At 41.1% G+C, this 12,891-nt stretch overlaps 1 protein-coding gene across 2 annotated transcripts in view; it reads right to left on the reverse strand.

Moving 5' to 3' along the window:
* The window catches only part of LIMA1 (LIM domain and actin binding 1), a 101,445-nt gene extending 89,083 nt beyond the window's left edge, over positions 1-12,362 (reverse strand). For both annotated transcript variants that reach the window (XM_023211156.1, XM_023211155.1), the window contains exon 1: positions 12,213-12,362. The gene's annotated coding sequence lies outside the window, so the exon portion shown is untranslated. The remainder of the gene's footprint in view (positions 1-12,212) is intronic.
* Positions 12,363-12,891: the final 529 nt, after the last annotated feature.

The raw sequence follows: 12,891 nt of genomic DNA on the forward strand, positions 1-12,891 counted from the left end.
TAAATCACTGATAAAAAGAGAATATCTCTAATGTAATCTCTGAAAAACTGATAGTTACTACCAGGAACACCAGATCTGATCAAAGACCTGACACCATTTCTCTGCACCATAAAGTCTAAATCTGTAAAAGTTGTATCTCTTAAGGATAAAATTTTAGGGCCGGGCGCGGTGGCTCATGCCTGTAATCCTAGCACTCTGGGAGGCCGAGGCGGGAGGATCACCTGAGTCATGAGTTCCAGACCAGCCTGACTGACATGGAGAAACCCCGTCTCTACTAAAAATACAAAATATTAGCTGGGTGTGGTGGCGTATGTCTGTAATCCCAACTACTCAGGAGGCTGAAGCAGGAGAATTGCTTGAACCTGGGAGGCAGAGGTTGCAGTGAACCGCGATCACACCATTGCACTGCAGCCTGGTCAACAAGAGCAAAACTCCGTCAAAAAAAAAAAGGAAAGATAAAAGTTTAGGCATTATCAACACATCAACCCCTCTGTAAGTACTCTTAAATTGGGCCAGGCACCGTGGCTCACACCTGTAATCCCAGCACTTTGGGAGGCCAAGGAGGATAGACTGCTTGAGTTCAGGAGTTTGAGACCAGCCTAGGAAAAATGGCAAAATCCCATCTCTACAAAAAATACAAAAAAAAAAAAAAAAAGTTAGCCAGGTGTGGTGGCTTGTGCCTATAATCCCAGCTACTCAGAAGGCTGAGGTGGTAGGATTGCTTCAGCCTTGGAGGTGGAGGTTGCAGCGAACCAAGATCACGCCACTATGCTCCAGCCTAGGCAACAGAAGGAGACCCTATCTCAAAAAAACAAAAAAAAAGAACTCTATATTGAAGAGAATATAACTATAACCTTCCCACAGGGTTTCTATTACCTTATTCATTCATGTGAATATCTTAATCTTGTGCTTATGAATCCCAGATTAGTTTTTTACATAATTGTGGTAATCTTCATATATCTTATTTAGACAGGTAAAAGAGTAATCCCAGTTACAGTCTTTAAAAACTGACTTTGGGCCAGGTGCAGTGGCTCACACCTGTAATCCCAGCACTTTGGGAGGCCAAGGTGGGAGGATCGTTTGAGCCCAGGAATATGAGGCTGCAGTGAGCTGTGGCTACGCCACTGCACTCCAGCCTTGGTGACAGAGCAAGACTCCACCTGGAAAAACAAAAACAACTGACTTTGGTCTAAAATTTGTAGATCATGAACAACCACCCAAGAACTTTCCTAATCTTCTTTTTTCCCCCTTTAAATTAAAAAATTACCAGATCAAATCCAAGTCTAACTCCACCTCTCTCCCAATTAATAAAATTTGTTATTTGTTCATTTGGTTCCTTCCTGCCCCGTCCCAGCTGATCATTAACTTATTCTAAGGTCAAACATGATCCAACGAAGTGAGGTGTTCTTTTTTTTTTTTTCCCCAGTAGTTTTTTTCCACACATAGTAAGAAAAATCTCTTTTGGTAAGTAGAAAAACAGATCATTAAGTCACTAACTTCAAATTTAAGGTAAAGAGTAGAGAAAAACATAGCTAATTAGAAAAATAACGTGGAAATTTGCAATTGACCAAGACCATTACAACAAAGCACAGACTTTCTCTGAACAGCATATTTCTCCTTTAACCTTTGTACCTTTTCATACTTTAACATCAGATGCACTGAATACCAGTGCCTGGAACATGTAGGGGCTCAATAAATATCTGTCATATGAATGAAAAACTGTTACACTAGTACTCAGTTGCCACACATCTCAACAAAGGCCCACCTACATAATTGAATATCTGCCTAGAAACTACATGCTCACAAGTCTTGCCAATTACATGCTTAATTAAGGCAAAGTTGTTAATTAAGGAGTCTTTACAATCTCAAAGCAAAAGAAACATATACGCTTATTTTAGGAAGGCTCCTTCTGTTAAAGATATAACATTCTTATAGTAGCCCTTTGTCCTTAATAACTAATCAAGTTTTCTCTAAATACAGGGCTTCTTAGTTTCACTTCTGGCCATTTCCAGGAAGGGCCTGGCTTCCATTCTCATCTGAAATTTTAGATGATGTGCTTTTTTCCAGGACTTACTCAATCTGAATAGTCAGTTCAGATCAGTTTAACCAATCCCTTCAAGCAGGAGAATTAAAATGGGTTTACTGAAAAATGACTCTTCTCTAGGCAAATTCTTTAATTCTTCCTTTCTTTAAAAATCTGAGAAGCTACCACATAACAATGCCTTAATCAAGGACAAGTATCACTGAGGCTAGTAACATGAAGATGTACCAAACCACACAGCCACACAAGTGATAACATTTGGCTACTTATCTGGACCAATGCTAGGCATTTTATTAAGAACTGGTTATAAACCTTTTTATAAGACAGAGTCTTACTCTGTCTCCCAGGCTAATTTTTGTAATTTTAGTAGAGACAGGGTTTTGCCATGTTAGCCAGGCTGGTCTTGAACTCCTGACCTCAAGTGATCCGCCCGCCTTGGCCTCCTAAAGTGCTGGGATTACAGGCGTGAGCCACCGCACCTGGCCTGGTTATAAACATATTAATGTTACTGTTTCAACTGAATTTTAATGTTTAGCTTCTAAAAGCTACATCCAATTCGGGACTGTAGAAAACAGTTACTGAGAGGCATTTGCTGGGTAGTGGTCTTTCAGTTGGCATGGGAAAGATCATCAATGTCTTTGGGTCTCAATTTCTTCATCTCAAAAACAGATACTGATTCACACAGGATGGTTATGAGGACTAAATGAAAGGATAAAAGCAAAAGTACTTTGAAAAGTATCAGCTACTATACAAAGCATTATTTTTAATAAAACTTCAAGCCAGTATTAAGAAAAAAAATGGAATTAAAAAAGACTAACCAATGAAGAGAAATAGAAACTAGAACTAATTTGTTTTAATGTCTGGTTCGACTAGATGTTAATAAGAAACTTTTTGTTTAAAGCTGTTGCTGAAAATCTTTCTAATCAGTACACTGTCCTATTTCAGAGCATGTGTTAATAGTAAGTATAATGAAAATCATTTCATCTTTTCTTGAAGATTCTAGATAGCTTCCTAATTTTTCTCCTAGAGAATGAAAACAGAAAAAAAAAAAAAAAAACTTCTGGTTGTTTGTGGATTCCAGTAATTGGGTTTTAGTTTTGCCACACTGACTTTTAAAAAAGTAATGGGAGTTGATAAACTAGTATAATCCAGAGTAACAACCTGGGAAGTAGATGGCTATAGTGGTAGTAAAATAGTGGCCTGGATCCTGGAAACACCTTGGAAAACTTGCACTCAGATGGAACTGAATCCTGGTTGTCACAGTATCCAAACTTTTGTCCTGCTACCTTCCAAACTCCTCAGAGACTGCTACCTGATTTGAACCCAGATGGACCGACATCAGCTATTGTCCTGTAAAAACAATGCAACACTTTGGATTGCAAACCAAAACAAGTCTTGTCCAAATGAAAAGTCTATCTTCAAGGCTTATTCATTCATTCAACAAATATTTATTGAGCATTTACCAAGTCTTCGGCAGTGTTCCAAGTGCTGAAGACGTAATGTTAAAAATGACAGACAAGGCCTGGCGTGGTGGCTCATGCCTGTAATCCCAGCACTTTGGGAAGCTGAGGTGGGCAGATCACTTGAGGCCAGGAGTTTGAGACCAGCCTGGCTAACATGGTGAAACCCTGTCTCTAATAATAATAATTAAAAAAAAAAATTAGCCAGGAGTGGTGGCGCATGCCTGTAGTCCCAGCTACTCCGGAGGCCTGAGGCATGAGAATCACTTGAACCCATGAGGTGGGGGTTGCAGTGAGCTGAGATCACACCTTTGCACTCCAGCCTGGGACAGAATGAAACTGTGTCTCAAAATAACAAAATAAAATAAATGAGTTTTTAATTGCTTAGATGTGCATAATGACTATAAAATGAAAAGGAAGGGAAAGGTTCTCATACCTACAAGGCTTATAATCTTACAAGAAAGCAATAACTTATAAATAGTGACAACATTAAGTAAGGTACAAAATGAAGAAAAAATTAAATGTTAAGTAAAGACTGGGGAGGGAGTCATTGATACAAGTAGAAGAAATTAGAAAAGGCTTTTTTTATTAAAAAAAATTTTTTAAAGGTAGCATTTGATTTGGGCTCTTAAGGAAAAGGATTTCAACAAGAGTGTGGGGAAGGGGAGGAGCATGAGGCTGTGGGAACTGCATGAGCAAAGGCACAGAGGCAGGAAAGAACTGGGCAGGTCCAGGAAACAGAGAATTATTGTAGGGTCACAGTGCCAGAGTGGGTAGTGTTGTGGGAGATAAGCCTAAAAGAATGGGCTGTCAGAGTCGGGGTGTGGGTGTCTTGAAGAGCATGTCAGAAAGTTAGACTGAATTTACTTAGGCATTGTCTCCCCTTAAGTTTGTATATAAATCTCTTGAGGTACTTGTTAAAACTTCAGGTTCCCAGGCCTATCCCTCAGACACACTGATGTGCAGGTCTAGGTGGGACCTGAGACTCTACCTTTTTAACCAACGCTAGGTAATTCTACCACAGGCAATTAGAGGAACCGTATTTTGAAAATCAGTGCTTTTTTTTTTTTTAATGACAACTCTGAACTGCAAGGGAAAAACTGAAGCCAACTCTAAAGATTGCTCAAGGACGCTGGCAAAAAAAAAAAAAAAAGAGGGAATCTGAATTAGAAGACTGATTAAAGAGCCCTTATCACTCCTGGGGCAGAATCAACCTAACCTGGGGATTGATCTAAATATGGGTGGAGGAAAGTATTAAAGTGGTAAGGACAACCTCAAGCTTTCTTCTTAGTGAAACTGGGTATATGCAGATGCATGGCGCACAGGGACTATCCACATAGCCTAACAGGTAGCTGGAAATACAGATCAGGAGCTCAGATGTACAAAGGCATTAAACATACTGGTTTGGTACTCTAAAGTAAATTCAATACAAATTAAAGAATTAAATATAAAGAGTAAAATGGTAAAAATCAGAAGGAAATGAAAGTGAGTATTTAACCAATCTCTGGATGGTGGAGGCCTTCTAAACATCACAGCACCAGAAGAAATCTCAAATTTAAAAATCCAGGCTGGGTGTGGTGGCTCACGCCTGTAATTGTAACACTTTGGAAGGCCGAGGTGGGCAGATTACCTGAGGTCGGGAGTTCAAGACCAGCCTGGCCAATATGGAGAAACCCTGTCTCTATACTAAAAATACAAAAATTAGCTGGGCATGGTGGCGTGTGCCTGTAATCCCAGCTACTTGGGAGGCTGAGGCATTAGAATCACTTGAACCCTGGAGGTGGAGGCTAGAGTGAGCCGAGATTGTGCCACTGCACTCCAGTCTGGAGACAGAGTGACATCCTGTCTCCAAAAAAAAAAAAAAACACTATAGATAAGTAATAATATACTACATACAAAATTAAAAGGCAAACTAACTGGTTAAATATTTGACCACAGGACAAAAAATTAATATTCTTAAAATACAAGAGTTTATACAAATCACAAAGAAAAACACTAAGAATGGTTCTGTATGAAGTAGAAGAAGCTGTTAAATAACTTGCCTTGGAGACGTATACCCTCTAGTCACAAAATGAGACATTTTTCACATACATTGTAGACAATGGAGTTTTGTGGCATAGATCAGCAGGGCTCCTATGATTTTATCTTACCAGTTTCCAAGTGTCAGTCTATGGGAAGGCCTAAAAAAATACCAATCTTCTTGACTTCTTTTTTTTTTCTTTCCTTCCCCCAACCCCCACAGCAAGAACCCCATTCAATTTTTTTTATACTTCTATTTTCCTGAAAGTTAAAGAGCACAAACAAATTAAACTGTCCCCAAGCTTCCCCTGCTACTCTGGTGGAAACTGCCTTTACCGCATCCAGTCTTTCCTCAGGCTCTATGTATCTAAAATGAGGTGAAAGGTTAGAGATGAGACAGAAGGTAATTCCAGAATGCCTAGTGAACAGCAGTAGCTCCAAAGGCATCCTTTCAGCACAGAGGTTGTCCAGTCTTGGGGATCAAAAGCCCAATCCTTTCATTTTACAGATGAGGCTCTGAGTCAATGAATGAATGACTTGTCCAAGATCACCTGATTGGCTGATGACAACATGAAGTTGGGAATCCTGACTCTCAAACAGCACCCCTTCCATTCTGCAGTACTGCTTCACTGATCACAAGCTCTGGCCCCTCAAAACAATGGGCAGTTACAACACCACAATTTCAACTTCTATATACTTTCCACTTTATCACTCCACTCACTCTATTTGGTCTAATAAATGCCTGTGCTTCCCCTACAAAACGCTCCAAATAAAATAACACCAAACAAAAAAACCAACATAATTAAAATGTTAATACCCAAATAAAAATGGGAATGGGATTAACCCAAACATACTTCACAGAAGAAACAGAAATGAATGTATGAAAAATGTTCTCTTGCCGGGCGCGGTGGCTCAAGCCTGTAATCCCAGCACTTTGGGAGGCCGAGACGGGCGGATCACGAGGTCAGGAGATCGAGACCATCCTGGCTACCACGGTGAAATCCCGTCTCTACTAAAAACTACAAAAAACTAGCCGGGCGAGATGGCGGGTGCCTGTAGTCCCAGCTACTCGGGAGGCTGAGGCAGGAGAATGGTGTAAACCCGGGAGGCGGAGCTTGCAGTGAGCTGAGATCTGGCCACTGCACTTCAGCCTGGGAGACAGAGCAAGACTCCGTCTCAAAAAAAAAAAAAAAAGAAAAAGAAAAATGTTCTGTCTCACTAGCAAAAAAAATACAAATTAATTCACTTCTGCCTATCAAATTAGAAAAGATTAAAAAATAATACTCAGGCCGGGCGCAGTTATTCACACTGTAATCCCAGCACTTTGAGAGGTCGAGGCTGGCGGATCTCCTGAGGTCAGGAGTTTGAGGTCAGCCTGATCAACATGGTGAAACCCTGTCTCTACTAAAGAATACAAAAATTAGCCAGGTGAGCTGGGCGCGGTGGCTCAACGCCTGTAATCCCAGCACTTTGGGAGGCTGAGGCAGGCGGATCACGAGGTCAGGAGATGGAGATCATCCTGGCTAACTCGGTGAAACCCCTTCTCTACTAAAAACACAAAAAAATTAGCCGGGCGTGGTGGCGGGCGCCTGTAATCCCAGCTATGTGGGAGGCTGAGGCAGGAGAATGGCGTGAACCCGGGTGGCGAGGTTGCAGTGAGCCAAGATGGCGCCACTGCACTCCAGACTGGGCAACAGAGCGAGACTCCATCTCAATAATAATAATATCAATAATAATAATAATATTCAATGTTACCAAGGCTGCACTAAGATGGGCACTAACAATCACTGCAGTTGAGAATGTTAATTAGTCTAATCTTTACGAAAAGCAATTTGGGAGCAGGTTTAGTATTTTTAAGTTTTCACACCCCTTGACCTGGTAATTCAACTTCTGGGAATCTAATCTAAGGAAATAATGAGTGATTTGCACAAAGATTTATGCATAAATTTGTTCTCAATTTTTTTTTTTTTTTTTTTTTTTTGAGACGGAGTCTCGCTCTGTCGCCCAGGCTGGAGTGCAGTGGCCTGATCTCAGCTCACTGCAAGCTCTGCCTCCCGGGTTCACGCCGTTCTCCTGCCTCAGCCTCCCGAGTAGCTGGGACTACAGGCGCCCGCCAACACGCCCGGCTAATGTTTTGTATTTTAGTAGAGACGGGGTTTCACCGTGTTAGCCAGGATGGTCTCGATCTCCTGACCTCGTGATCCGCCCGTCTCGGCCTCCCAAAGTGCTGGGATTACAGGCTTGAGCCACCGCGCCCGGCCTGTTCTCAATTTTTTTGCATTTAATGTAAAACCAAAACACAATTCAATTATGCAACCTCAATACAATAAATTATTAAATAGATTACAATGGAGATTAAATAACCATTAAAATGTTTTCAAAAAATTTTGATGCTATGAAAAATAATATAAAGCAAAATATCTACTGTAACAGTACAAGTTCAATTACCTTTGCATTTGTGTGTGTGTGTGTTTCAAAGAAAACAAAACCACTGAAATATATCAAATGGTAAATCTCTCTGGAACAGATTGTGGAACATGGGTTATTTTGTCTTCTTTACAATTTGTTTTTTCCACGTTTTCTTTTCTTTTCTTTTCTTTTTTTTTTTGAGATGGAATCTAGCTTTGTCACCCAGGCTGGAGTGCAGTGGTGTGAGCCTGGCTCTCTGTAACCTCTGCCTCTTGGGTTCAAGCGATTCTCTCGCCTCAGCCTCCTTAGTAGCTGGGACTACAGGCGTGTGCCACCTCGCCCAACTAATTTTTGTATTTTTAGTAGAGATGGGGTTTCATTATGTTGGCCAGGCTGGTCTCGAACTCCTGACCTCAAGTGATCCACCTGCCTCAGCCTCCCAAAGTGCTGGGATTACAGGCATGAGCCATCACACCGGCCTGTTTTTTCCACATTTTCTATAATAAACATATATAATTTTTATTTTACAATAATATAAGTATCTATAATTTTTATTTTTAAATGTGTTGGTATATATGAAAATAAAATAAGAATTATATATACAATATGAAAAAAGTTTTTTAAACAGATAAAATTTCAGGCCACTTACATGGAGGTGATAGTGGAAGTCATGGAAATAAATCAGATTACACAGGGAGAAAGTATAGTGAGAACAGGACGCTGAGCAGGGCTATGGCGAACCCGGCATTTCAGAAAAAGAAGACTGAGTTAACGGAGTATGGGAGTAAGTGGTTGGATTAGAAAATGCAGAACCAGATAGTTGTCACGTCAAGAAAAGCAAATGAAAGGAAAAACTAGACAAGGTGTTCACTTGGTCAATTATTGCCAAGGGGAAGGAAAAGGACAGGGAGAGGCCATTAGAGAGAAACCACTGGATACTATGCATGGACAGACAGCTTTCCTGTAGCGCTGGAAGCCAAACTTTTGCTCAGAAGCCAAATCTGAGCAAACGTTACCTGTTTAGTAAAACTGACTATGAAAATAAGTAAGTCCTGGGGCATTAGCTTGAATTTCAGTTTATGGAAAAAGAAAAAAGATTGTGGAAATCTAAAACTAAGTAAAATGGATATTGGGACTAATTTATGGGTAATGAAACAAAAAATGGTAATACTCTGTGCAAGACAAAACATATTTGAAGGACGGTAAAGTTTTCCATATCACAAGCTCTGTTACAGAATAAATAAGGGGGAAAATAGAACCATACTTGCTATCAGAAGTACAAAAAAGTTGCATCTTTTTTTCCCCTAAAGATGAAAGTTCTTAGTTTCAGGGTAGTAGTATTAAGAAATTATTTAAAAGAAAATCAAAAGAATGTAAAATTTTCATGGTATCTTGTTAACTTCTTATAAGTGGACACGGGAAGTCTCTAGAAAATTTTCATATATCAAAAAATCATCTGATATGTTGAATAATGGATTGCTTGTTAGGTCAAACTCCATCCTTTTTATGAAAAGAGGTCTTCAGTAGCACAATAATTTGAGTCTTGAGGACTCTGCACCCAGCTTCAGAATAAACTCATCAGTATGGTCCTACCAAGAGTATCATCCACCATAGAATATTAACTCCACAATCATTAAGTAGAAACTACTTCATTTACAACCACTGGTTTGTTAATAACCTGAAGAGGCTGTGTTAAGTAACCTCACCTGGAGATTACTGTATGCAATCTAAAATGAAGTGCCTTAATTTTCTATCCAAAAAACATAGAGTGAAAGACAATAGCAAACTTAAAAAACAATTGCCTTTTCTAATGGAAATTATTGACTTAGGACTCAAGTTATACATTCTCCTATCTGCGGAAAGGGTACAATTCTAATTTAAAAGTCATCTATCTAGTAGTGTACAGAATTAACAATGCCTGAAACTAGTTTCACTGTCAATTTAAATAATAACAAATTCTTCCAATTCGTGGTTAGGTGGCCTATTATGCCAAAGATGTCTAATGAACTCCCACACTCTCAATATTCTTTTGTGTCTGTGTGTGTATGTCTTTGATAAATTTTTTTGGTATAGGGGCTCTAAGTTAATTGCAGTTAACTGGTGAAAAATACCAGAGAAAATATAAGAATTTGAAACCTGAAGAAACAGTAGTCAAAGTTATACTTAAAAACATTCTTCCCCACCCACCTATCTACCCTGTCTTCCCCACCAAAGAAAAAAGAAAGAGAAAAACATTTTGAGGGCACCTTAGCAGGAAAAAGGATCCCCTGTTACCAAGATGTGAATTGTTTTGGCTTCTGAAGCTTTCTCTTAGAATTATTAGGTTGAAATTTAGCCCCACCTTTAACCAGAGCCTGGAACAAATCTTGAGTGTACCAAGTTAAAGAAAGTTATACAATGAGGTAATTTTTACAAAATGGCACTCCTTTGCTAATGTTGCCAATATACTGTTCTTTTCCCAGGGACTAACTGATAACACTTCCCAACCCAATACAGAACAGTGGAAACAGATTCAACTGTTTACTAAATGCCACATTAACAACAAGGTCTAATCCCATTTTCCATAGGCCATGGAGTTGGAGGAAAGCAGGGTAAGAAATATGAAAGTGATACAAATACATAGATTGAAGAGAATCACTCATTATTACTCAGAGGTTTTTGTTTTTTGAGGAAAAGCAGAAGAGAGAATTTAAAAACAAAACAAAACACCTATATTCCCTATGTTCCTACAGTACCCTGGGCTGACCTTTAGTATAGAAATGACTTCACTAATACCATAAATTGTATGTGGATCTGTCTAACCCATTTGATTTTAAGTTCTTTCAGGGTAAAGACGTTTGGCACTTTGGATCCACAGTAGGATTCACATGAAAGGTACTCAATATTTTATCCAAAGAATGAAATAAGTTCCTAAACTAATGACTTAGTACATTATATGTTGTTCTATCAATGCAAAACAAGAAAACATAAATGAACACGCACTTTTTTTGGTCTTCTTTCACGCCAACTCTACAATTTTTTGAAGGTCTATCTAAAACATGATTATCCTGCATCCAGGCTGTATCTCTACAGGAACTCAGAACATGTTTATTGGGGGTCTGTTCTTTTGTGTCTACATCATACCTCAGAAGAAAGGATTGGTGTTATTTCATGGCTCCTGAAATATTTAGCATTTGTGAATAGTATTGGTAACTAAGCAGATAAAAGGTACTCTGTTAAATCATTTAAATCAAGAGCAAAAGAATACTTACTGCAAAAGAAAACTTCTCCCCAAAATGGGCATTGTCTTAAAAACTGATAACTCCCTAAGTACCTTTGACTAACCTGAAAAGTCAAGTCAATTGAACCATCTAGGATTAGGCAGATCTGGATGGATTAGACTTTTTTTTTTTTTTTTTTTTTTTTTGTAGAGACAAGGGTCTTGCTAAGTTGCCTTGGCTGGTCTCCAACACCTGGGCTCAAGTGATCCTCCCGCCTCAGTTTCCCAAAGTGTTGGGATTATAGGCGTGAGCCACTGCGCCCGGCCAAGGCAGACTTTTGAAGGCTGGAATTAGGTGCAAGACAACAGTAGTTCAAATATCTCTCACCAGGATCAGCTAAACCGTTCTTGCAAGCATCAGTAAGGAGGCTAGGAAGGGTGCCAGATGGTTCGTTCCTAGCAGCTACAACTTCAAGCTTTGGTATATGTAGCCAGGGGTGTACAATGACCTTACATTAACATCTACATATGTCGGGGGCAAGTGCCAGCGATATATACAAGATAGCCATTCGGGGATGACACATCGGCCGCAAGGACTGCTATATTCTCAACATTCCTCAAAAGGGTGTAAGTATCTTAAACAGAGTTCAGCTGGCATAATGGAAGGGGAGAAAAAATCGAAAAGAGAGGGAATGGCTGAAAACGAAGGAAAAAGAGCAGGTGAGTATTAGAGTATTTCCCTGGAAGGAGGGTATTTGGAGTTTTAATGAATTGCCACCTTCCTCCACCACACCAGAAAGTATACAGTTAGAATGGAGTGTTCTCGGTGGGAGAGGACGGGGTATTTGCAGCTCCCGCCCTTGGGCAGCAAAGGCTCAGCCCGACGTAAGCACTCCCCACCCCAGCGCAGGCCCCAGAAGTGAGGAAAGAACGGAGGATCAGCGTCCCTCGACCCCTTATCTCGAGGGGAAGGGACTCACACTCCTTGCACTCCCCCCGCCCCAGAAGTCGAAGGAGAAAGAGGGTGTGGAGAGAAGCCAGGGTCTTCGCGCACTCTCCGGTTGTAGAGAGAGAAGGCCCTTACCTGGCTAAAAGCCGCCTTTCCTCTGCGCTGCTACCAGCCCTATCACAGGTCCAGGCGCTCTACCTAGCGCACCTGTCGCGACCAAGCTGCTACACCTACTGCTCCTGCGGCCCCGCCCCGGACCCCGCCCACCACCGCGGGGGCGCGCACGCCAGCCCGCCTCCCGTGCGACCTCGGGCTGAGCGTGCGCGCCACCGGCGGCGTGCCCGGCGCTCGCGTCTGCTCCAGTCGCTCTGGCTGCGCAGGGCGTTGGCGATGGGAGAGGCTGGCTACTACCCCTGGTCTCGTCTACCTCCGCACGCCTTTCTCTGAAGGAGACACGCACTTGCACGACAGGGGGTCTGTGCGGCTCTACTTTGGCCTTAACTCTTCTAACTCAAAGTTACCGCAGTTTGACTCTGGAGCCACTCAGGTTTTTCCTAAGCTCAACTGTAGGCCAGCTAGGTTCCTGGTGCTTTAGGGGTAAGTTCTGTGCAGGGAGGGTGTTTTAGAGGAGGCTATGTGGTGTAGTGGAAAGAGCTGTACATTAATCCTGAAAATGGTTTGACAAGGGCGGATGACATCCAAGTTCTCCAACAGCTGTTTTTACTCCTCCACTCAGAATAGGAGCTGTGCTAATGGTTTGGAGACTGTCAGTTGGCCTAGCACTTGGCCATCCTGCCACCAAAATCTTGTCCCA

This window comes from Piliocolobus tephrosceles, chromosome 10 (assembly GCF_002776525.5).
Source record: "Piliocolobus tephrosceles isolate RC106 chromosome 10, ASM277652v3, whole genome shotgun sequence".
Taxonomy (NCBI): domain Eukaryota; kingdom Metazoa; phylum Chordata; class Mammalia; order Primates; family Cercopithecidae; genus Piliocolobus; species Piliocolobus tephrosceles.